The 26552-nt window shown below is 40.1% G+C and overlaps 1 long non-coding RNA gene across 2 annotated transcripts in view; it reads right to left on the bottom strand.

Annotated features, from left to right (window-relative positions):
- Window positions 1–19508, bottom strand: part of LOC133609221 (uncharacterized) — a 60891-nt gene extending 41383 nt beyond the window's left edge. Inside the window, exons 1-4 of one of the 2 annotated variants that reach the window (XR_009815678.1) lie at window positions 19235–19508; window positions 19032–19076; window positions 18814–18947; window positions 14591–14674 (exon numbers count right to left, since the gene is read on the bottom strand). This is a non-coding gene — a long non-coding RNA (uncharacterized lncRNA). Of the gene's footprint in view, window positions 1–14297; window positions 14675–18813; window positions 18948–19031; window positions 19077–19234 lie in introns of those variants that run through there. The other variant, XR_009815677.1, reaches the window with a different exon arrangement.
- Between the last annotated feature and the right edge of the window lie 7044 nt (window positions 19509–26552).

Below are 26552 nucleotides of genomic sequence, written 5' to 3'. Positions count from 1 at the left end.
TTGGGGGCGTGGCTAAGAGGGGAGGAGTATATTTACAGCTAGAATTCACCAAGTCAAGTATTTCATATATATATATATATATATAAAAAAGAAATACTTACATATATATCCATCCATCCATCCATCCATCTTCTTCCGCTTATCCGAGGTCAGGTCGCGGGGGCAGCAGCCTAAGCAGGGAAGCCCATACTTCCCTCTCCCCAGCCACTTCGTCCAGCTCTTCCTGTGGGACCCCGAGGCGTTCCCAGGCCAGCCGGGAGACATAGTCTTCCCAACATGTCCTGGGTCTTCCCCGCGGCCTCCTACCGGTCGGACGTGCCCTAAACACCTCCCTAGGGAGGCGTTCGGGTGGCATCCTGACCAGATGCCCGAACCACCTCATCTGGCTCCTCTCGATGTGGAGGAGCAGCGGCTTTACTTTGAGCTCCTCCCGGATGGCAGAGCTTCTCACCCTATCTCTAAGGGAGAGCCCCGCCACCCGGCGGAGGAAACTCATTTCGGCTGCTTGTACCCGTGATCTTGTCCTTTCAGTCATAACCCAAAGCTCATGACCATAGGTGAGGATGGGAACGTAGATCGACCGGTAAATTGAGAGCTTTGCCTTCCGGCTCAGCTCCTTCTTCACCACAACGGATCGATACAGCGTCCGCATTACTGAAGACGCCGCACCGATCCGCCTGTCGATCTCACGATCCACTCTTCCCTCACTCGTGAACAAGACTCCGAGGTACTTGAACTCCTCCACTTGGGGCAAGATCTCCTCCCCAACCCGGAGATGGCACTCCACCCTTTTCCGGGCAAGAACCATGGACTCGGATTTGGAGGTGCTGATTCTCATCCCAGTCGCTTCACACTCAGCTGCGAACCGATCCAGTGAGAGCTGAAGATCCTGGCCATATGAAGCCATCAGGACCACATCATCTGCAAAAAGCAGAGACCTAATCCTGCAGCCACCAAACCAGATCTCCTCAACGCCTTGACTGCGCCTAGAAATTCTGTCCATAAAAGTTATGAACAGAATCGGTGACAAAGGGCAGCCTTGGCGGAGTCCAACCCTCACTGGATATATATATATATATATATATATATATATATATATATATATATCAAGAGGGACAGAGACAGCACACAGTGCATGTGGATCACATGTTACCATGGCGAGAAAACATGGAGAGACTGCCAGTTATATAGTCTCCACCAGTTGCAGAAAATGTGCCATCAGTACAACTGGACAGTGCTGTTTCAGTTCCATCACCAGGACCATCAGTGAGTCAGACACAAACTAGTCTCATCATTGAACCAGATTCGAGGGCTGCTGAGTTGCCATCATCAGAACCCAGATCACCCACAACAAAAACCCCACCAGTGATCCGCAAATACCCAGAAAGGTTTCGAGTACCACCAAAAAAACAGAATCTCTGAAGACAGTATAAAAATCTGTGTTAAAGATGTATAAATACTGTTTGTATAATAAGCATGTTATTGTTTACAAATGAGGGTAAAGAGTTCAGTACTAAAAAAAAAAAAGAATGTGGCTTAAGTACAGTTTTTTAATTGAGCTGCTGCATTTTTTGGTTGGGTTGTTTATTTCTTTTGAGTAACTTCTCCATTTCTAAAAGGGGAGGAATGTAATAGAGTGATCTATGTTTGTCTGTTGCCATCTCCTGGTGAATGTTGGCTATAGCGTACTGGGGTTACTTTTTGGTTGGCCAACGATTTACGTGGTGTTGCACACCTGACGTCAAGTGTGTGAGTTTGTTCTGAAGTCTACAGTAAAGAGACGTACTTCATCCCCTCGCCTGTTTATTGCCTCCAACTCAATATATTACAACAACATTGCTCGGGTCCGCATGGAGCTGGAGGGGGCGTGGCCTCCAGGTCCGCCTAAATTTCGGGAGATTTTTGGGAGAAAATTTGTCCCGGGAGGTTTTCGAGAGAGGCGCTGAATTTCGGGAGTCTCCCGGAAAATCCAGGAGGGTTGGCAAGTATGCTTTAAAGGGAGCCTTGTAGCGGTTGCTTTAAGGACATAATACACCACACCTGTTTATTTCACTTTGTCACCATAATTCACTGTCATTATTCTATTGTGCACATAATGTTGTTCTTGTTTAGCATTCATATATGCAGTTAAGAGTGACTAATTCGGTGTGGCCGTCAAGAGTTCTACCCAAAGGTGGGGGTTTGTTGTGACCGCCAGTTTGAGTTGCTTTTTTTGTAAAGGAGATTATTCTTGTATTTGGTTGAATAAACGGCGCACACGTTTTGTGTGTCAAAGATACTTCAAGTTGTCTTGCTTGACACACTGGTGACCCCGATGTGATTTGAACATCATGTAACCAATCACCAGTATCAGTTATAAGCATACTTGCCAACCCTCCCGGATTTTCCGGGCGACTCCCGAAATTCAGCGCCTCTCCCGAAAACCTCCCGGGACAAATATTCTCCCGAAAATCTCCCGAAATTCAGGCGGAGCTGGAGGCCACGCCCCCTCCAGCTCCATGCGGACCTGAGTGACGTGTTGACAGCCTGTTCACACGTCCGCTCTCCCACAATATAAACAGCTAATGATCGAGGGCGAGTTCTTGGTTTCTTATGTGCGTTTATTGTTAGGCAGTTTCATTAAAGTCCTGCGGTAACAACACACAACAACAGCAGTCAAGTTTTCGTCTACCGTAAAGCAGTTTGTCTGCCGTAAACAGCAATGTTGTGACACTTTTAAACAGGACAATACTGCCATCTACTGTACATGCATATGTGACCTACCCATCATGTGTCACATTTTTGTGTTGATTTATTTATTTTATTTTGTGGTTTGAATTCGTTTTTGGAGCTGTCATTACACATTGATCAGTATTTACATTGGTCAGTAGGGGGCAGTAGGGCGTTTCTTCAAAATTGAATGCTATCACCTACAGACCGGAAATGTCTTGTCATTCTGACGAGAGCGACCAGTCTGTGAACAATTGAAACGTCCTGTGTGCTTTTTCCTCCTGTATAACAGGTTAGTTTTGGTGAATCAACTCACTGAATAATATCCATGTGATCTTTATAAGTTTAAGTACACATTCTGATGGTGGAGCCTAACTCTAAAGTGTTTGTGAGTTGTAGTTTGTATTTGTGAATGAATCCAGTGTACAGCTACAGTAATCAATACAAAAAGGCGACATGAGTGCGCAATGTTTATATAGGAACTTCTGATCCTAATTCAGACTCCCAAATTAGAGCTCCCGTTTTCTTATTGATTTTATAATGTATATTTGTATAATGTGTGTGTTCTGAAATAGTGACAGAGAATAGAACAAGGATGGACAATTCAACCCTTAACTCAACAATGAGTAGATGAGTGTTATGTGTGTGTATATGTGTAAATAAATGAACACTGAAATTCAAGTATTTCTTTTTATTTATTTATATATATATATATGTAATAATATATATATGTATATATATATATATATATATATATATATATATATATATAGCTAGAATTCACTGAAAGTCAAGTATTTCTTATATATATATATATATATCTTAACCACGCCCGCCGCCCCACCCCCGACCACGCCCCCCACCCCCCACCTCCCGAAATCGGAGGTCTCAAGGTTGGCAAGTATGGTTATAAGACAATACCTGGACCCGAATCATTTAAATATGACTCTATTGGTGGGAATTATTCTGAAATATTGGCTATAATTTAATCTCTTGTTGTTTTCGTTGTAAACATTCAATAAGACGGTGGCATATTTCCATGCATTAACAGGGACATCGCTAGTTCGAATTTTTACTGACACAAAAAAACGCTGTAGCACAAGAGAATTTTAACAATAGACAAATAATAGGTGAGTGTAGTATGCATTATTAGATACAAAAAGTATAAATTAAACTACAACAAAAATTCGGAGATCACAAAAATGTAAATAGTGTGTGTGTGAAGTGAAGTGAATTACATTTATATAGCGCTTTTTCTCAAGTGACTCAAAGCACTTTACATAGTGAAACCCAATATCTAAGTTACATCTAAACCAGTGTGGGTGGCACTGGGAGCAGGTGGGTAAAGGGTCTTGCCCAAGGACACAACGGCAGTGACTAGGATGGCGGAAGCGGGGATCGAACCTGCAACCCTCAAGTTGCTGGCACGGCCGCTCTACCAACTGAGTGATACCGCCCCAAATACAAAAATGTACTACCCTGCCAAGAAACAGAAAAGAAAATCTAAATAAAAAGATATTACAAAATAATATGATAATATATATATATATATATACACATATATACATCCATCCATCCATCTATCTTCTACCGCTTGTCCCTTTTGGGGTCGCGGGGGGTGCTGGAGCCTATCTTAGTATATATATATATATATATATATATATATATATATATATATATATATATATATATATATATATATATATATTTACTGAGATAAAAACAAAGGACCCAGATTTCCCTCGCCCGGACGCGGGTCACCGGGGGCCCACTCGGCCAGGCTCGGAGGTGGGGCACGATGGCCGGGCCTGTCCCCATGGGGTCCGGCCGGGCACAGCCCGAAGAGGCAACGTGGGTTCCCCCCTCCAATGGGCTCACCACCAATAGCAGGGGCCATAGAGTTCGGGTGCAATGTGAGCTGGGCGGAAGCCGAAGGCAGGGCACTTGGCGGTCCGTTCCTCGGCTACATAAGCTTGCTCTTGGGACGTGGAACGTCACCTCGCTGGGGGGGAAGGAGCCTGAGAAGTTCCGGCTAGATATAGGTCGGACTCACTTTGACGCACAGCAAAGGCTCTGGAACCACTTCTCTCAAGAGGGGCTGGACTCTCTTCCACTCTGGCGTTGCCAGCAGTGAGAGGCAACGGGCTGGGGTGGCAATTCTTGTTGCCCCCCGGCTCAGAGCCTGCACGTTGGAGTTCAACCCAGTGGACGAGAGGGTAGCTTCCCTCCACCTTCGGGTGGGGGGACGGGTCCTGACTGTTGTTTGCGCTTACGCGCCAAACAGCAGCTCAGAGTACCCACCCTTTTTGGATTCACTCTAGGGAGTAGTTGAGAGTGCTCCCCCGGGTGATTCCCTCGTTCTACTGGGGGACTTCAACGCTCATATTGGCAACGACAATGAAACCTGGAGAGGCGTGATTGGGAAGAATGGCCGCCCGGATCTGAACCCGAGTGGTGTTTTGTTATTGGACTTTTTGTGTCCATATGTGCACTTGGCACCAGGACACCCTAGGCCGCAGTTCCATGATCGACTTTGTAGTTGTGTCATCGGATTTGCGGTCTCATGTTTTGGACACTCGGGTGAAGAGAGGGGCCGAGCTTTCTACTGATCACCACCTTGTGCTGAGTTGGCTGCGATGGTGGCGGAGGATGCCGGACAGACCTGGCAGGCCCAAACGCATTGTGAGGGTCTGCTGGGAACGCCTAGCAGAGTCTCCTGGATGCCGTCAAGCTGAAGAAAGAGTCCTATCGGGTTATTTTGGCTCATAGGACTCCGGAGACAGCAGACAGGTACCGACAGGCCAAGCGGTGTGTGGCTTCAGCGGTCGCGGAGGCAAAAACTCGGACATGGGAGGAGTTCGGGGAAGCCATGGAAAACGACTTCCAGACGGCTTCGTAGCGCTTCTGGACCACCATCCGCCCCCTCAGGAAAGGAGAAGCAGTGCAATGGCAACACGGTGTATGGTGGGGATGGTATTTTGCTGACCTCGACTGCGGATGTTGTGGATCGGTGGAGGGAATACTTCGAAGACCTCCTCAATCCTACCAACACGTCTTCCTATGAGGAAGCAGTGCCTGGGGAATCTGTGGTGGGCTCTCCTATTTCTGGGGCTGAGGTTGCCGAGGTAGTTAAAAAGCTCCTCGGTGGAAAGGCCCCGGGGGTGGATGAGATCCGCCCGGAGTTCCTTAAGGCTCTGGATGCTGTGGGGCTGTCTTGGTTGACAAGACTCTGCAACATCGCGTGGACATCGGGGGCGGTACCTGTGGATTGGCAGACCAAGGTGGTGGTTCCTCTCTTTAAGAAGGGGAACCGGAGGGTGTGTTCCAACTATCGTGGGACCACACTCCTCAGCCTTCCCGGTAAGGTCTATTCCGGTGCACTAGAGAGGAGGCTACGCCAGATAGTCGAACCTCGGATTCAGGAGGAACAGTGTGGTTTTCGTCCTGGTTGTGGAACTGTGGACCAGCTCTATACTCTCGGCAGGGTCCTTGAGGGTGCATGAGAGTTTGCCCAACCAGTCTACATGTGCTTTGTGGACTTGGAGAAGGTATTCGACCGTGTACCCCGGGAAGTCCTGTGGGGAGTGCTCAGAGAGTATGGGGTAACAGACTGTCTGATTGTGGCGGTCCGCTCCCTGTATGATCAGTGTCAGAGCTTGGTCTGCATTGCCGGCAGTAAGTCGGATCCGTTTTCAGTGAGGGTTGGACTCCGCCAAGGCTGCCCTTTGTCACCGATTCTGTTCATAACTTTTATGGACAGAACTCCTAGGCGCAGTCAGGGCGTTGAGGGTATTTGGTTTGGTGGCTGCAGGATTAGGTCTCTGCTTTTTGCAGATGATGTGGTCCTGATGGATCGGTTCGCAGACGAGTGTGAAGCGACTGGAATGGGAATCAGCACCTCCAAGTCCGAGTCCATGGTTCTCGCCCGGAAAAGGGTGGAGTGCCATCTCCGGGTTGGGGAGGAGATCTTGCCCCAAGTGGAGGAGTTCAAGTACCTCGGAGTCTTGTTCACGAGTGAGGGAAGAGTGGATCGTGAGGTCGACAGGCGGATCGGTGCGGCGTCTTCAGTAATGCGGACGCTGTATCGATCCGTTGTAGTGAAGAAGGAGCTGAGTCGGAAGGCAGAGCTCTTAATTTACCGGTCGATCTACGTTCCCATCCTCACCTATGGTCATGAGCTTTGGGTTATGACCGAAAGGACAAGATCACGGGTACAAGCGGCCAAAATGAGTTTCCTCCGCCGGGTGGCGGGGCTCTCCCTTAGAGATAGGGTGAGAAGCTCTGTCATCCGGGAAGAACTCAAACTAAAGCCGCTGCTCCTCCACATCGACAGGAGCCAGATGAGGTGGTTCGGGCATCTGGTCATGATGGCACCCGAACGCCTCCCTAGGGAGATGTTTCGGGCACGTCCGACCAGTAGGAGGCAACGGGGATGACCCAGGACACGTTGGGAAGACTATGTCTCCCGGCTGGCCTGGGAACGCCTCGGGATCCCCCGGGAGGAGCTGGACCAAGTGGCTGGGGAGAGGGAAGTCTGGGCTTCCCTGCTTAGGTTGCTGCCCCCGCGACCCGACCTCGGATAAGCAGAAGAAGATGGATGGATGGATATATATATATATATATATATATATATATATATATATATATATATATATATATATATATATATATATATATATGCATCATGTTGGACTGGATCAAAACACTGTCTTCTGGTTTGACAATAAGTATACTATTCTGTATATATTTCTCTAAATGGCTGTCTATCCAGTCGAATCTTAGCCAATAGAGGTGTCCCACAAGGTTCCGTTTCAGGTCCACTTATTTTCTGTATTTTTAATAAAGATTTCCCTCAACATGTGCTTATTCTGTCACTTACATTTTCATACTGACAGAACTGTTATTTACCCTTCCAATTCTGATATATCACAAATCAAAATAATAATACTGTCCAAAACGTGTTAAATTACAACAGGCTTGTGCTTAATATGAAAAAAATATTGTTTTGTGGTGTTTATTACAAAATATGGTTTATCTCACTCATTAAGTTGCTTATTAATTTTGGCAATGGAAGTCCATTAGAGCGAGTTAATGCATTAAATACCTTGGTCTCTGGATCAACCCTCAGCTTACTTTTAAAGCACATATTGATTTTTATAGCAAGAGAGCTGTCTGGGCTCGCTCTACTGATCAATCAATTGCTTCTCATTTCAGGTTAGAAGAAGAAGAATTTCACCACTGTTACTTCTCATTCTCGATTATGCTGATGATGTCTATCAAAACACCACAAATTACATCTTTAAACCTCAATATTTGATATAATTCTTTAGACAGATTTGTTTTGAAATGTCTGTTCGGAACTCACCATTATGTACGAGGATCTCAGTTGGCCTAATCCTAAATCCAGTTGTCTTTTTCAATGTGTCCACTTCCATGTTCCACCGTACTTAAAACAGCTTCTGGTGCAGTATACAGCTCCACATTATCTTCGACATAGGGCAGGGGTTGGCAACCCAAAATGTTGAAAGAGCTTCTGGTAACGTTGCTTGGATGGCAACATATGTTGCTCCAAAACCTGTATGTACCTTTCAGCATTAATGGCGCCTTCACAGATATGTAAGTTACCCATGTCTTGGGCACTAATACACCCCCAAACCATCACAGATGCTGGCTTTTCAACTTTGCGCCTATAACAATCCGGATGGTTCTTTTCCTCTTTGGTCTGGAGGACACGACGTCCACAGTTTCCAAAAACAATTTGAAATGTGGACTGGTCAGACCACAGAACACTTTTCCTCTTTGTATCAGTCCATCTTAGATGAGCTCAGGCCCAGCGAAGCCGACGGCGTTTCTGGGTGTTGTTGATAAGCGGTTTTCGCCTTGCATAGGAGAGTTTTAACTTGCACTTACAGATGTAGCGACCAACTGTAGTTACTGACAGTGGGTTTCTGAAGTGTTCCTGAGCCCATGTGGTGATATCCTTTACACACTGATGTCGCATGGTGATGCAGTACAGCCTGAGGGATCGAAGGTTACGGGCTTAGCTGCTTACGTGCAGTGATTTCTCCAGATTCTCTGAACCCTTTGATGATATTACGGACCGTAGATTTTGAAATCCCTAAATTCCTTGCAATAGCTGGTTGAAAAAGTTTTTTCTTAAACTGTTCAACAATTTGCTCACGCATTTGTTGACAAAGTGGTGACCCTCGCCCCATCCTTGTTTGTGAATGACTGATCATTTCATGGAATCTACTTTTATACCCAATCATGGCACCCACCTGTTCCCAATTAACCTGCACACCTGTGAGATTCCAAATAAATGTTTGATGAGCATTCCTCAACTTTATCAGTATTTATTGCCACCTTTCCCAACTTCTTTGTCACGTGTTGCTGGCATCAAATTCTAAAGTTAATTATTATTTGCAAAAAAAAAAAATGTTTATCAGTTTGAACATCAAATATGTTGTCTTTGTAGCATATTCAACTGAATATGGGTTGAAAATGATTTGCAAATCATTGTATTCCGTTTATATTTACATCTAACACAATTTCCCAACTCATATGGAAACGGGGTTTGTAAATGATGACTTTGAGTGCATGGTGTCAGTCCAAACATGTCCAATTAATATAGCTAAAAACTAAACATATTGGTTGGAACAACATTCTTGTTAAGCATAAACAGAAATGAAGGTTTGCGCATATGCAAGTACAACATCAAAATGAGTGATGTTTTGAGGTTGTTGTTTTTTTTTTATAAAACCGCCTTAAAGAACGCACACACGCACAATTAAACATGCATGCACACTGTTTTGTGTGTCCCCAGGTAGGTGTGCGTGCCAAGGTCGGTTCATCCGTCTGTCTGCGCTACACAACCTTGCAATCCAAAATGCAAAATGCATACACGCCACAGGGCCCGCCGTTCTCCGCAGCGGAGTGAAAAATATGTTCTATTACGCCATCAAATATGCATTGCAGTTTATGGGATTGCATTTGGAATTGAAGCTTGCGGCTCGTGCGACGGGGCAAAAAAAAAAAAAAAAAGGTGCTTTTGTAAACATAACGACGCTCAACGTTTCATGGTGTTAACAATGTTTATGATGGCGGTGATAGTTCGCAAAGCCGCGCAGAGTTGAGTGCGCCAGCACCAGCTGGCACGAGGCATTGAGGCGTGTGTCACATTTGGTTTGAGCAGAGCACCGTGCACCATGTTTTTGCTGGATCTTTCCGGGCTCGTATCGTGGAACGATGTCTCCCTCCCAGCTGACAAATGATACCGGTCGACATCCTCGCACTCGCCATGTGGAGGTCATGTGAACAGGCAGTAACCCTGAGCTTTGTGGTCACCATCTGCATGCTCGTAGGAATGTTATTACTTTAGTGAAAATAATGCCTGGTACATTTGCTGTACTGTTTGCTCCTTACGGCTATTACAGCATTGCTTCTGTTGCTGCTGTGTTGTGCAATATTAAGTTCAAGTTAAAGTACCACTGATAGTCACACACACACACTAGGTGTGGTGAAATTACTCTCTGCGTTTGACCCATCCCCTTGTTCCACCACCTGGGAGGTGAGGGGAGTAGTGAGCAGCAACGGTGGCCGCGCTCAGGAATCATTTTGGTGATTTAACCCCCAATTCCAGCCCTTGTCCAATCCACTTTCTCATGCACTCCAATTTATCCAAATCATTAAACCCATTAAAGCAGGGGCGCCCAAACTTTTTCCACTGAGGCCCCCAGACGGGGCCATTTTGGTGGTTTTCACCTTCAAAACAAATATCCATTGATTTTTTTTCAATGAACTAGAAATTGCAATTTCAGTACAAATTTTGTGTGAATGCTGAAAAGCCTAAGGAAAACTGAAATGCTAAGAGTTAGCACGATGGCCAGATAGCGTCAAGTAACGAAAAATATGAGCAAAATGAGCTAAAGTAAAGTAAAGTTAAAGTACCAATGATTGTCACACACACATAAGGTGTGGCGAAATTATTCTCTGCACTTGACCCATCACCCTTGTTCACCCCCTGGGAGGTGAGGGGAGCAGTGAGCAGCAGCGCTGGCCGCGCCCGGGAGTCATTTTTGGTGATTTAACCCCCAATTCCAACCCTTGATGCTGAGTGAGGTAATGGGTCACATTTTTTATAGTCTTCGGTATGACTCGGCCGGGGTTTGAACTCACAACCTACCGATCTCAGGGCGGACACTCTAACCACTAGACCACTGAGTAGGTCTAAAAATGTAATTATACTAACAGTACTATGCTAACAATAGCATGATTACAGTTAGCATTAGTGAAATAGCACAAGATATAACACTGAAGTGTATAGCTGTATAAAATGGTATCATGCTAAAATGCTAACTGTAACATGCGTCAAGTCCAAAATATATTACTCTAAAGCAGGGGTGTCAAACTCATTTTAGATCGGGGGCCACATGGAGAAAAATCTACTCCCAAGTGGGCCAGACTGGAAAAATCACGGCACAATAACTTAAAAATAAAGACAATTTCAGATTGTTTTCTTTGTTTAAAAATAGAACAAGCATATTCTGAAAATGTACAAATCATAATGTTGTTGTTTTTTTACACTTACATGTTGCGGTTAATAGTATTCTATCTTTATTTGTCGTTATTTATATTTTCTGAATAAATTATGTGATAATGTTCATCACTCAACTCATTGGTGTTCATTTTCAATCCATCAAAATTAAAAAATATCAAAATCAAATTACAGTATGTTATTTACGTAGTTTGATCATTTTTCTCGACTGGTGCACTAACATAATTTTTTTTGTACATATGTAGCATCATCTACAAAGATACAAATAATTGCTATTGCGACATCTAGTGGACACATTTAGAACAGCAGTTTCTTTCTTTCAAAAATGTTGGCTAATTTTTATACTTAGCAAACTCATCCCGCAGGCCGAATAAAACCTGCTTGATCCAGCCCGCCGGCCGTACGTTTGACACCCCTGCTCTAAGGTGTGTACCGGAAAAATTAGTTTAAAATGTTCGCCTGGTAACTTTAGCATGCATCTAGTGCCAAAATATGACTGAGGTGTATAATGAGGTAAAAAATAAGCTAGCATACAAACGTTAAAACCAGTATTAGTAACAAAGTATTTCATGCTGAGATGTATAATAAGCTAACATGCCGTTAAAATGTTTTGCTTCTGGTCACAAATGGCCCCCGGCCCACATTTTGGACGCACCGGCTTTAAAGGCTAGTAAGTTTATATTGTTTCATTATTTTTCTCATTAAAAAACCTTAAATTTGACCTTTTTTTTATACACACTGATAAATCTAACATCAGCAGCAACAAACACAATTTTTCAAAAGAAACAGTGAAAAGTTTGATGTTTTTCAGCATGCTTTGAATGGGAAAAACTAATGCCGTCTGGTGGACAAATAACAAAATGACAACTTGAAATCCTGACACAAAGGATTGCATGAGATATACTGTATTTGGGACATTTTTGATCACAAGAAACAAATGTCACTTTTTGTGTCACTTGGCCATTTTAAGCTAAATTACAGAACACTAGGGATGGGTACCTTTCACATTTGAACCGATACGGTACCAATTCCAGGTACCTGGGAATTGATACCAGTACTCATCGGTACCAATTTTCTGTACTTTTGTGTGTGTTCAAAATGTTAATTGTTTGAAAACAAAACTTTATTTTTTAACGTAACATTTAAAAATGAGCTGCTTATGATAACTGTGCAGTCAGTTGTTATATCTTACCATGTAACATCTCATTTGCAATGCAATTACACTTCCAAGATATTAGATGGCAGTATTGTATAGGCTATTTATGGTATGTCATCGAACTAGGATGTAGCTTTTTCCAAGAAGCTGAATGTGTTAAGTTGCGCCCTACAACGTGTTCATACTGTAAGTATTATACTTAATACACACCAGCTGTTTGATTTTAACATGTATCTTAGTTATAGTTTTCATTATCAAATTTGGAGGTGTTGAAAGCGCCATGTAAAATTGCTCGTGCTAATAGTAGCCTGTCTATGGCAAATCCAATGTAAATTAGCATCGAGCTAGAGCATTTTGGATGAGTGAAGCCTTACTTTACATTCGAGCGTTTGTGACCAAGCATTCTTGCTTTGTTGGTGTTGAAAATTGCAACATTACCTAAAGGGAGTTTGTCTATGAGTGCTCCTTGAGTGATCGTTTCCTTAAGCCGGTGTTTAGTCTGCAGCTGAACGTGACGTCACGTCCAACAAATTTATCGAAATATTACGTGAATCAATACCTAGTAGTACCGACGGATTCGGCACGCATCCCTAAAGAACACAGATAAGTTAAACAAATTTAAAAAATAATATTCTCTATCAAATTTGACCAATATTTAATAAACACAACCAAAATGGAATGATAAATAAAAGACTGAATGGCACAGATGTGCACATACACCCCCATATCATCACAGATGCTGGCTTTTGAACTTGGCGCCTAGAACAATCCGGATGATTCTTTTCCTCTTTGTTCCAGAGGACACGACGCCCACAGTTTCCAAAAACAAGTTGAAATGTGGACTCGTCAGACCACAGAACATTTTTCCACTTTGCATCAATCCACCTTAGATGAGCTCGGGCCCAGCGAAGCCGGCGGCATCTCTGGGTGTTGTTGATAAATGGTTTTCGCATTGCATAGTAGAGTTTTAACTTGCACTTTCAGATGTAGCGACCAACTGTAGTTACTAAAAATGGTTTTCTGAAGTGTTCCTGAGCCCATGTGGTGATATCCTTTACACACTGATGTCGCTTTTTGATGCGGTACCGCCTGAGGGATCGGAAGTCACGGGCATTCAATGTTTATTACGTTTACGTGCAGTGATTTCTTCAGTTTCTCTGAACCTTTTGATGATATTACGTACCGTAGACAATGAAATCCCTAAATTCCTTGCAATAGCTGGTTGAGAAATTTTATTCTTAAACAAATTGCTCAAGCATTTGTTCACACAGTGGTGACCCTCGCCCCATCCTTGTTTGTGAATGACTGAGCATTTCATGGAAGCTGCTTTTATACCCAATCATGGCACCCACCTGTTCCCAATTAGCCTGTTCGCCTGCGAGATTTTCCAAATAAGTGTTTGATGAGCATTCCTCAACTTTATCAGTCTTTTTGCCACTTGGGTCAGCTTTTTTGAAACACAAATTCCAAATGAGGTAATATTTGCAAAAAATAACAATGTTTTCCAGTTCGAACGTTAAGTATCTTGTATTTGCAGTCTATTCAATTGAATATAGGTTGAAAAGGATTTGCAAATCATTGTATTTTTTTGTATTTTTTTTTACGATTTACACAACGTACCAACTTCACTGGTTTTGAGGTTTGTATTTCAGTAAAAACAGCAAATGGTGTGAAATTTTGCTGCATGTTTTGAGTGGGCAAAATACTACCATTTGGTGGACAAATATCAACATTTTACCATTGAAATCTTAACACAAAGTATCGTCTTAGTTTAGTAAAGTGGTTCTCAATTAATGACAAAAAGCTTAATTAAAGACCTCCTGAGAACCTGATCACATTTATTGATTAATCTGTATGTGCCAAGCTAGTTAGGTATGTTATGATAAATGTGGGATCAAAAATGGCAATTTCAAAAAGACGTTTTCGGTCGTGAGGAACACATTTGTCATGTTGCTATTTCAGGCTAATTAAGGAACACAAATAAAAAAAACTGAACAGCACAAAATGGCCCAATGTGTTAATAAAGGTTGAAGAACCAATGAAACAAATCTCAATACATAAAATATAGCTCCCTGAAGTCATGATTAAAATATTGATGATTTGTTATGAGAATCAATGCTAGTATCATGAACGTCAATCACTACTCCTTCCCATCCCAGCATGCACTTCACCTCTCTCCAGCAGCGTAGATTCTCATGGAAATCAGCTGACAATCACCTCAACCTTGTCCTTGGAGATTTCCACCTCGCCTTCAGCTGTTGGTGTAAAAAAAAAAAAAAAGTATAGGAGTAAATGACATGTGCTATAAGGAATGTTCCGAGCACGAAAGGAGCAGAGATACTCTTAATTATTCATCACAGACATCCACTACGGCTGATCTTGAGGATTTCTCAGGCAGGCTTTTAGGAATCTCGCATGAATCTGAAAACATCCCACGTTCATCACAGGCTTCAGCCGGCATCTCAGATATAAACCGTGACTACTTTAATCCGGGTTTATTTTACAACATCTCCACAAGCATAAGCGTCAAACTTGGAGAGAGGATGCGAGCGGTTGGCCTCTTGGTGCCGACAAGACCAGTTCTTTATTCAGCGGACACGTTCCCCAGCCTGCGGTGGAGACGCATAAACACAATTTTAGCCGGCAAATGAATAAAAATACGGGATGTGACGGAATCCGTCGTGTTGGTATCACACTTGTTTTTCCGCCTTGCAGTTGCATGACCTTGTATGCAGGTTCAAACATGTGCCGCTACCACAACAGTAGATTTCATACGTTTTAGTACCACCATTTTTGCTACCTGGCTTCTAGCATGTGTGAGTTAATTTGGCTTGTGTCGTATCAGGTGAGTTAAACATCAGCAAATGAGGGGTTAAAGGAAAACTACACTTTTTTTGGAACGTTACCCATCCTCCACAATCCTAATGTGAGACAAAAACATGTCTTTCCCTTTTCTGTGTGTTCTAAATAGTAAAAAACTGCTACGATGAAGCTAACATTACAGGCAGTGTTTGAAAACATCACATGGACAAAAATAAGACCTTCTGGAGGAAAGTTCTGTGGTCAGATGAAACAAAAATGTTGCTCTTTGGCCACAATACCCAGAAATATGTTTGGAGGAGAAAAGGTGAGGCCTTTAATCCCAGGAACACCATGCCTACCGTCAAGCAGGGTGGTGGTAGTATTATGCTCTGGGCCTGTTTTGCTGCCAATGGAACTGGTGCTTTACAGAGAGTAAATGGGACAATGAAATTGATTGATTGATTGATTGAGACTTTTATTAGTTGGTTGCACAGTGAAGTACATATTCCGTACAATTGACCACTAAATGGTAACACCCGAATAAGTTTTTCAACTTGTTTAAGTCAGGGTCCACTTAAATTGATTCATGATACAGATATATACTATCATATACTATCATCATAATACAGTCATCACACAAGATAATCATCAGGGTGTATACATTGAATTATTTACATTATTTACAATTCTGGGTGTGGAGGGGGGGTAGGGGGTTAGGTTTGGTTGTTATCATCAGTCATCAACAATTGAGAACAGAGAAATGGATATTGAAACAGTGTAGGTCTGACTTGGTAGGATATGTACAGCAAGTAGTGGATATAGAGAGAGACAGAGTGTCATGTCTGTGTAATCATGTTTTGTTTTAGTCATGTTTTGTTTTGTTTAGTTATTGGACTCTTTAGTTTCTGGCTTTTCACTCCCTTGTCTTGTTTTCATGGTTACCCATTAGTTTCACCTGTTCCACATTTGGACTCATTGTGCACTCTTGTTTGTCACCATAGCAACCCATTAGTTTTCACCTGTCACGTCACGCACCTGTTTCACGCTTTGAGTCACGCACCTGTTTTCGTTAATCATGTCTGTAGTATTTAAGTTCATTGTTTTCAGTTTGTCGTGCTGGCGACATCCCACATTTATGGTCTTCACATTCCTGACACTTGTTTACATGTCCATCTTTCATGCTGCTACTTTAGTCCAAGCCAAGTAAGTTTTTGTTTATTAATGCTATAGTCTTTTGGTTTCATAGTTTGTTCTCCGCCACTGTGCGCGCTTTTCGTTTGTACTCTTTTTTTGTCCTTTGTTAGTGTAAAAAAATTAAAATATGTACTTACATTCCCGTCTCGCCCGAGCCAACTTTCCGTTGCCTTCTGGAAAAACTAAACCCCAGGACCAAGTCATGACATAGAGAGATCAGAAGGCATAAGAAAAATATCTGCATTTGATTGTTTACATTTGATTATTAACAATCCGGGGAGGGTGTTAGTTTAGGGTTGAAGTTGCCTGGAGGTGTGCTTTTATTGCGGTTTTGAAGGAGGATAGAGATGCCCTTTCTTTTACACCTGTTTGGAGCGCATTCCACATTGATGTAGCATAGAAAGAGAATGAGTTAAAGGCCTACTGAAACCCACTACTACCGACCACGCAGTCTGATAGTTTATATATCAATGATGAAATCTTAACATTGCAACACATGCCAATACGTTAGCTTACTAAAGTGCAATTTTAAATTTCGCGCGAAATATCCTGCTGAAAACGTCTCGGTATGATGATGTCAGCGCGTGACGTCACAGATTGTAGAAGACATTTTGGGACAGCATGGTGGCCAGCTATTAAGTCGTCTGTTTTCATCGCAAAATTCCACAGTATTCTGGACATCTGTGTTGGTGAATCTTTTGCAATTTGCTCAATGAACAATGGAGACAGCAAAGAAGAAAGCTGTAGGTGGGAAGCGGTGTATTGCGGCAGGTGTTGTGCCGGATAACGCACCCCCGCCGTAGAATGCAGCCCCTGACTGTTGTGCCGGATAACACAGCCGGTGTTTCATTGTTTACATTCCCGAAAGATGACAGTCAAGCTTTACCATTGGCCTGTGGAGAACTGGAACAACAAAGACTCTTACCAGGAGGACTTTGAGTTGGATGCGCAGACGCGGTACCGTGAGTACGCATGCAGCTGCGGCTTCCAAACATTTGATCGCTTGCCCGTACGTGCGTGCAGCTATGTGCATGTCACGTACGTAACTTTGGGGAAATAAATGTGCTGTATGAACTTTGGGGAGGTGAACGGTACTTTGGGCTGTGGGATTGAGTGTGTTGTGCAGGTGTTTGAGTTGTATTGGCGGGATATATGGACGGGAGGTGTTTGTTATGCGGGATTAATTTGTGGCATATTAAATATAAGCCTGGTTGTGTTGTGGCTAATAGAGTATATATATGTCTTGTGTTTATTTACTGTTTTAGTCATTCCCAGCTGAATATCAGGTCCCACCTGCCTCTCACAGCATCTTCCCTATCTGAATCGCTCCCACTGCCCTCTAGTCCTTCACTCTCACTTTCCTCATCCACGAATCTTTCATCCTCGCTGAAATTAATGGGGAAATCGTCGCTTTCTCGGTCCGAATCGCTCTCGCTGCTGGTGGCCATGATTGTAAACAATGTGCGGATGTGAGGAGCTCCACAACCTGTGACGTCACGCTACTCGTCTGCTACTTCCGGTACAGGCAAGGCTTTTTTATCAGCGACCAAAAGTTGCGAACTTTATCGTCGATGTTCTCTGCTAAATCCTTTCAGTGAAAATATGGCAATATCGTGAAATGATCAAGTATGACACATAGAATGGACCTGCTATCCCCGTTTAAATAAGAAAATCGCATTTCAGTAGGCCTTTAAGACCTTTGTTGGATCGGAATCTGTTATCGGTTGCTAGGTAGCGATTAGTGCGCTAGTTGCTAGATAACAATATTGCCACTAATGGCTATTCATTGAATATTGTTAGTATTGCACAATAGCAAGTTACCAGTTTAATCTAATTTAATTTCATACAAGATATATAAATAGAAGGTCTGGGCTCCTTCTGTCCATCAGTTTGTGGGTTCTTGGCCTGGAAAACGTTGAAGACCCCTGCTTAAGGACATTTCGGTTGAAATAAGTATGCAACTATATTTGCAAGTTTAATATCAGCTGGCTACATTAAACTCAAAAAGATTTGTTTTCGCTGAAAATGAGCTGTAACTAATCAGCTGAAGGTTTAGATCAGGCTTTTCATACATTTCACTTTGTTGACAAGAAGCATATGACCAGAGGGCGGGGAAATGTATACACTCCCTGGAGTAATATTGCTTAATTGCGGCTCGATATCGCCGGCAGCAGCTGACGAGGGTGAGGACACGCGTGATGAATCGAGGATGACAGCGGAGACAAATGGCATCACAAAGAATCGGGGGCGTGAATAACAAACTGAATCAAATATGAAATGCATTCAAAAGGGGATAACGTTGGCACTGACAGCATAATCAATCTGCATTTGGGTCTGATCTATTGTGAGATGGCTGCGGACAAAAAAAACTGTGAGAGTCTTCCTCATCGTCACTTACTCATTTCTTTACGGTCCTCCACTTAAACTCCACTTTCCTGAGTTTTTTTCCCCCGTGGTTTATAGATGAGTCCGCGCCGGTGACACATTTCACGGCGGACTTATCCGTCTTTCTTAGCAGCGAGGGCCACATTGCTGGTGGAGAAGGAAGTAGGGAAGAAAAAAAAAGGTCAGAGCGCTAATGCACAAAGTGACGGCAGATATATCACCTCAACCTACGCTGACTTTTGGCAATGCATCCCTCACTTGGACACTCCATTTGCACTGGGAAGAAAACAGACGCCATGATGGGAGATGTGGGGGGAGTACGGCGGGTAAACAGAGAGGCGGGAAGTTTTTGTGCTTAAGGAATGATTTACATCCCAACTCTACTACATTGTTTTGTTTGCAGTATTTCTAAACTAGAATTCTAATGGACATACACAGGGAGAGTCTGTGGGAGTGTAACAGAGGCCAGTCAACTTCAAGAATCGTGCTGGCGGTCCAGGAGATTGCCTGCGCTTTTAGCGCAGTCCTCGGGACGCTTGCCTCTCACACCGGTGACCTGGGTTGGAGGAGTAGAAGAAAAAAAACCTCAGCCGACAGAGAAAGAGAGTACACAGTCCCTACACGAAGCTAAGCTATCTGTGATTGACAGCTATGAACCCTAATCAAAATCAGGGGCCCCTTGGCTTCAGCCCGGGGAAATCAGTGCATTGAGGCAACCATAGACATAAGTGAACAAACATGCACAAAGCTACCAAACATGGATGAATGTAACAAACGTGCACAAACGCAACAAACAGAAAACACACGCAAATGTGACAAATATGCATGAAACCGAGTAAACGCACACAAATGTAAAAGACATGCGTGAATGTCACATAAAAACATAGTACACACGTGTACATGTAAGAAACATGTATGGATGTAACAAACTTTCACGAATATAACAATCCTGCAAGAATGTAACAAGCATCCGTGAAAGAGACAAACTTGCACAAATGTAACAAACATGCATGAATGTAACAAACTTGTGCAAATGTAACATTTATGGACGTAACAAACACACACAAATATAACATTTATGAATGTAACAAACACACAAAGTACACACTCATACATGCATGAATGTAACAAACTTGCACAAATGTAACATTCATAAATGTACCAAACTTGCACAAGTGTAACAATCATGCATGAATGTAACAAACATGTATGAAATTAACAAAGTTGCACAAATGTAAAAAAAAAAACATGCATTAAGGTAACAAACACACAAATGTAGCAAACTTGCAAAACTGTAACAAACATGCATTATTGTAACAAACACACATTAATGTAACAAACTTACACAAATGTAACAAATTTGCAAGAATATAACAAACATGAATGAATGTAACAAACATCCATGAATGTAACACCCTTGCACAAATGCAACAAACTTGCAAGATGGTAACAAACATGCATGAATGAAACAAACATATATGAATGCAACACATTTGCATAAATGTAACAACCATGCATGAAGGTAACAGACATGCATGAATGTAACAAACTTTAACACAAGTAACAAACATGCATGAATTTAACAAGCTTGCACACATGTAACAAACATGCACAAATGTAACAGAAAAACAGTACACACACATAAAAAACATGCACAAATGCAACAAACTTGCAAGATGGTAACAAACATGCATGAATGAAACAAACATATATGAATGCAACACATTTGCATAAATGTAACAACCATGCATGAAGGTAACAGACATGCATGAATGTAACAAACTTTAACACAAGTAACAAACATGCATGAATTTAACAAGCTTGCACACATGTAACAAACATGCACAAATGTAACAGAAAAACATAGTACACACACACACATAAAAAACATGCATGAATGCAACAAACTTGCACAAATGTAACAAAACATCCACGAATGTAACAAACTTGCACAAATGTAACAAACATGCATGAATGTAACAAACATGTATGCATGTAACAAACTTGCAGATATGTAACAAACATGTTACATCTGTGCATGTAAAACATGCAGATATGTAACAAACTTGCACAAATGTAACATTTATGAACGTAACAAACACACACAAATGTAACATTTATGAACGTAACAGTCGCACAAAGTACACACTCATACATGCATGAATGTAACAAACTTGCACAAATGTAACATTTATAAACGTATCAAACTTGCACAAGTGTAACAATCATGCATGAATGTAAGAAACGTGCATGAAATTAACAAACTTGCACAAATGTAAAAAAAAAACATGCATTAAGGTAGCAAACATGCATGAATGTAACAAACTTACACACATGTAACAAACTTGCAAAAATTTAACAAACTTGCATGAATGTAACAAACACACAAATGTAGCAAACTTGCAAAACTGCAACACATGCTTTATTGTAACAAACACACATTAATGTAACACACTTACACAAATGTAACACATTTGCAAGAATATAACAAAGATGCATGAATGTAACAAACATGCATGAATGTAACAAACATCCATGAATGTAACACACTTGCACAAATGCAACAAACTTGCAAGATGGTAACAAACATGCATGAATGAAACAAACATATGAATGCAACAAATTTGCACAAATGTAACAACCATGCATGAAGGTAACAGACATGCATGAATGTAACAAACTTTAACACAAGTAACAAACATGCATGAATTTAACAAGCTTGCACACATGTAACAAACATGCACAAATGTAACAGAAAAACATAGTACACACACACATAAAAAATGTGCATGAATGCAACAAACTTGCACAAATGTAACAAAACATCCACGAATGTAACAAACTTGCACAAATGTAACAAACATGCATGAATGTAACAAACATGTATGCATGTAACAAACTTGCAGATGTGTAACAAACATGCATGAATGTAACAAATGTAACAAACTTGCACAAATGTAACAGAAAAACATAGGACACACACACATAACAAACATGCACGCATGCAACAAACTTGCACAAATGTTCAGTTCAGTTCAGTTTCAAACATCCATGAATGTAACAAACATGCATGAATGTAACAAACATGTATGCATGTAACAAACTTGCACATATGTAACAAACATGCATGAATGTAAAAAAACATGCCCAAATGTAACAAACGTACACAAATGCAACATAACAACATAATACACACATACGAGAAACATGCATGAATGTAAAAACATGCACAAATGTAACAAACGTACACAAATGCAACATAACAACGTAATACACATATACGACAAACATGCATGAATGTAAAAACATGCACAAATGTAACAAACGTACACAAATGCAACATTACATAATACACACATACGACAAACATGCATGAATGTAAAAACATGCACAAATGTAACAAACGTACACAAATGCAACATAACATAATACACACATACGACAAACATGCATGAATGTAAAAACATGCACAAATGTAACAAACGTACACAAATGCAACATAACATAATACACACATACGACAAACATGCATGAATGTAAAAACATGCACAAATGTAACAAACGTACACAAATGCAACATAACAAAATACACACATACGACAAACATGCATGAATGTAAAAACATACACAAATGTAACAAACGTAAACAAATGCAACATAACAACATAATACACACATACGACAAACATGCATGAATGTAAAAACATGCACAAATGTAACAAACGTACACAAATGCAACATAACAACATAATACACGCATACGACAAACATGCATGAATGTAAAAACATGCACAAATGTAACAAACGTACACAAATGCAACATAACAACATAATACACACATACGACAAACATGCATGAATGTAAAAACATGCACAAATGTAACAAACGTACACAAATACAACATAACATAATACACACATACGACAAACATGCATGAATGTAAAAATATGCACAAATGTAACAAACGTACACAAATGCAACATAACAACGTAATACACACATACGACAAACATGCATGAATGTAAAAACATGCACAAATGTAACAAACGTACACAAATGCAACATAACATAATACACACATACGACAAACATGCATGAATGTAAAAACATGCACAAATGTAACAAACGTACACAAATGCAACATAACATAATACACACATACGACAAACATGCATGAATGTAAAAACATGCACAAATGTAAGAAACGTACACAAATGCAACATAACATAATACACACATACAACAAACATACATGAATGTAAAAATATGTACAAATGTAACAAACGTACACAAATGCAACATAACATAATACACACATACGACAAGCATGCATGAATGTAAAAATATGCACATATGTAACAAACGTACATAAATGCAACATAACATAATACACACATACGACAAACATGCATGAATGTAAAAACATGCACAAATGTAACAAACGTACACATATGCAACATGACATAATACACACATACGACAAACATGCATGAATCTAAAAACATACACAAATGTAACAAACGTAAACAAATGCAACATAACAACATAATACACACATACGACAAACATGCATGAATGTAAAAACATGCACAAATGTAACAAACGTACACAAATGCAAAATAACATAATACACACATACGACAAACATGCATGAATGTAAAAACATGCACAAATGTAACAAACGTACACAAATGCAACATAACAACATAATACACACATACGACAAACATGCATGAATGTAAAAACATGCACAAATGTAACAAACGTACACAAATGCAACATAACATAATACACACATACGACAAACATGCATGAATGTAAAAATATGCAAATGTAACAAACGTACACAAATGCAACATAAAATAATACACACATACGACAAACATGCATGAATGTAAAAACATGCACATATGTAACAAACGTACATAAATGCAACATAACATAATACACACATACGACAAACATGCATGAATGTAAAAACATGCACAAATGTAACAAACGTACACATATGCAACATGACATAATACACACATACGACAAACATGCATGAATCTAAAAACATACACAAATGTAACAAACGTAAACAAATGCAACATAACAACATAATACACACATACGACAAACATGCATGAATGTAAAAACATGCACAAATGTAACAAACGTACACAAATGCAAAATAACATAATACACACATACGACAAACATGCATGAATGTAAAAACATGCACAAATGTAACAAACGTACACAAATACAACATAATACACACATACGACAAACATGCATGAATGTAAAAACATGCACAAATGTAACAAACGTACACAAATGCAACATAACATAATACACACATACGACAAACATGCATGAATGTAAAAACATGCAAATGTAACAAACGTACACAAATGCAACATAACATAATACACACATACGACAAACATGCATGAATGTAAAAACATGCACAAATGTAACAAACGTACACAAATGCAACATAACATAATACACACATACGACAAACATGCATGAATGTAAAAACATGCACAAATGTAAGAAACGTACACAAATGCAACATAACATAATACACACATACAACAAACATGCATGAATGTAAAAATATGTACAAATGTAACAAACGTACACAAATGCAACATAACATAATACACACATACGACAAGCATGCATGAATGTAAAAATATGCACATATGTAACAAACGTACATAAATGCAACATAACATAATACACACATACGACAAACATGCATGAATGTAAAAACATGCACAAATGTAACAAACGTACACATATGCAACATGACATAATACACACATACGACAAACATGCATGAATCTAAAAACATACACAAATGTAACAAACGTAAACAAATGCAACATAACAACATAATACACACATACGACAAACATGCATGAATGTAAAAACATGCACAAATGTAACAAACGTACACAAATGCAAAATAACATAATACACACATACGACAAACATGCATGAATGTAAAAACATGCACAAATGTAACAAACGTACACAAATGCAACATAACAACATAATACACACATACGACAAACATGCATGAATGTAAAAACATGCACAAATGTAAAAAACGTACACAAATGCAACATAACATAATACACACATACGACAAACATGCATGAATGTAAAAATATGCAAATGTAACAAACGTACACAAATGCAACATAACATAATACACACATACGACAAACATGCATGAATGTAAAAACATGCACATATGTAACAAACGTACATAAATGCAACATAACATAATACACACATACGACAAACATGCATGAATGTAAAAACATGCACAAATGTAACAAACGTACACATATGCAACATGACATAATACACACATACGACAAACATGCATGAATCTAAAAACATACACAAATGTAACAAACGTAAACAAATGCAACATAACAACATAATACACACATACGACAAACATGCATGAATGTAAAAACATGCACAAATGTAACAAACGTACACAAATGCAAAATAACATAATACACACATACGACAAACATGCATGAATGTAAAAACATGCACAAATGTAACAAACGTACACAAATGCAACATAACAACATAATACACACATACGACAAACATGCATGAATGTAAAAACATGCACAAATGTAACAAACGTACACAAATGCAACATAACATAATACACACATACGACAAACATGCATGAATGTAAAAATATGCAAATGTAACAAATGTACACAAATGCAACATAACATAATACACACATACGACAAACATGCATGAATGTAAAAACATGCACAAATGTAACAAACGTACACAAATGCAACATAACAACAGAATACACACATACAACAAACATGCATGAATGTAAAAACATGCACAAATGTAACAAACGTACACAAATGCAACATAACATAATACACACATACGACAAACATGCATGAATGTAAAAACATGCACAAATGTAACAAACGTACACAAATGCAACATAACATAATACACACATACGACAAACATGCATGAATGTAAAAACATACACAAATGTAACAAACGTAAACAAATGCAACATAAAAACATAATACACACATACGACAAACATGCATGAATGTAAAAACGTGCACAAATGTAACAAACGTACACAAATGCAAAATAATATAATACACACATACGACAAACATGCATGAATGTAAAAACATGCACAAATGTAACAAACGTACACAAATGCAACATAACATAATACACACATACGACAAACATGCATGAATGTAAAAATATGCACAAATGTAACAAACGTACACAAATGCAACATAACATAATACACACATACGACAAACATGCATGAATGTAAAAACATGCACAAATGTAACAAACGTACACAAATGCAACATAACAACATAATACACACATACGACAAACATGCATGAATGTAAAAACATGCACAAATGTAACAAACATACACAAATGCCACATAACATAATACACACATACGACAAACATGCATGAATGTAAAAACATGCACAAATGTAACAAACGTACACAAATGCAACATAACAACATAATACACACATACGACAAACATGCATGAATGTAAAAACATGCACAAATGTAACAAACGTACACAAATGCAACATAACATAATACACACATACGACAAACATGCATGAATGTAAAAACATGCACAAATGTAACAAACGTTCACAAATGCAACATAACAACATAATACACACATACGACAAACATGC

This window comes from Nerophis lumbriciformis, linkage group LG07, assembly GCF_033978685.3.
Source record: "Nerophis lumbriciformis linkage group LG07, RoL_Nlum_v2.1, whole genome shotgun sequence".
Taxonomy (NCBI): domain Eukaryota; kingdom Metazoa; phylum Chordata; class Actinopteri; order Syngnathiformes; family Syngnathidae; genus Nerophis; species Nerophis lumbriciformis.
The sequence above is the reverse complement of the archived record's forward strand: the minus strand, read 5'-3'. Positions and strand labels throughout refer to the sequence as shown.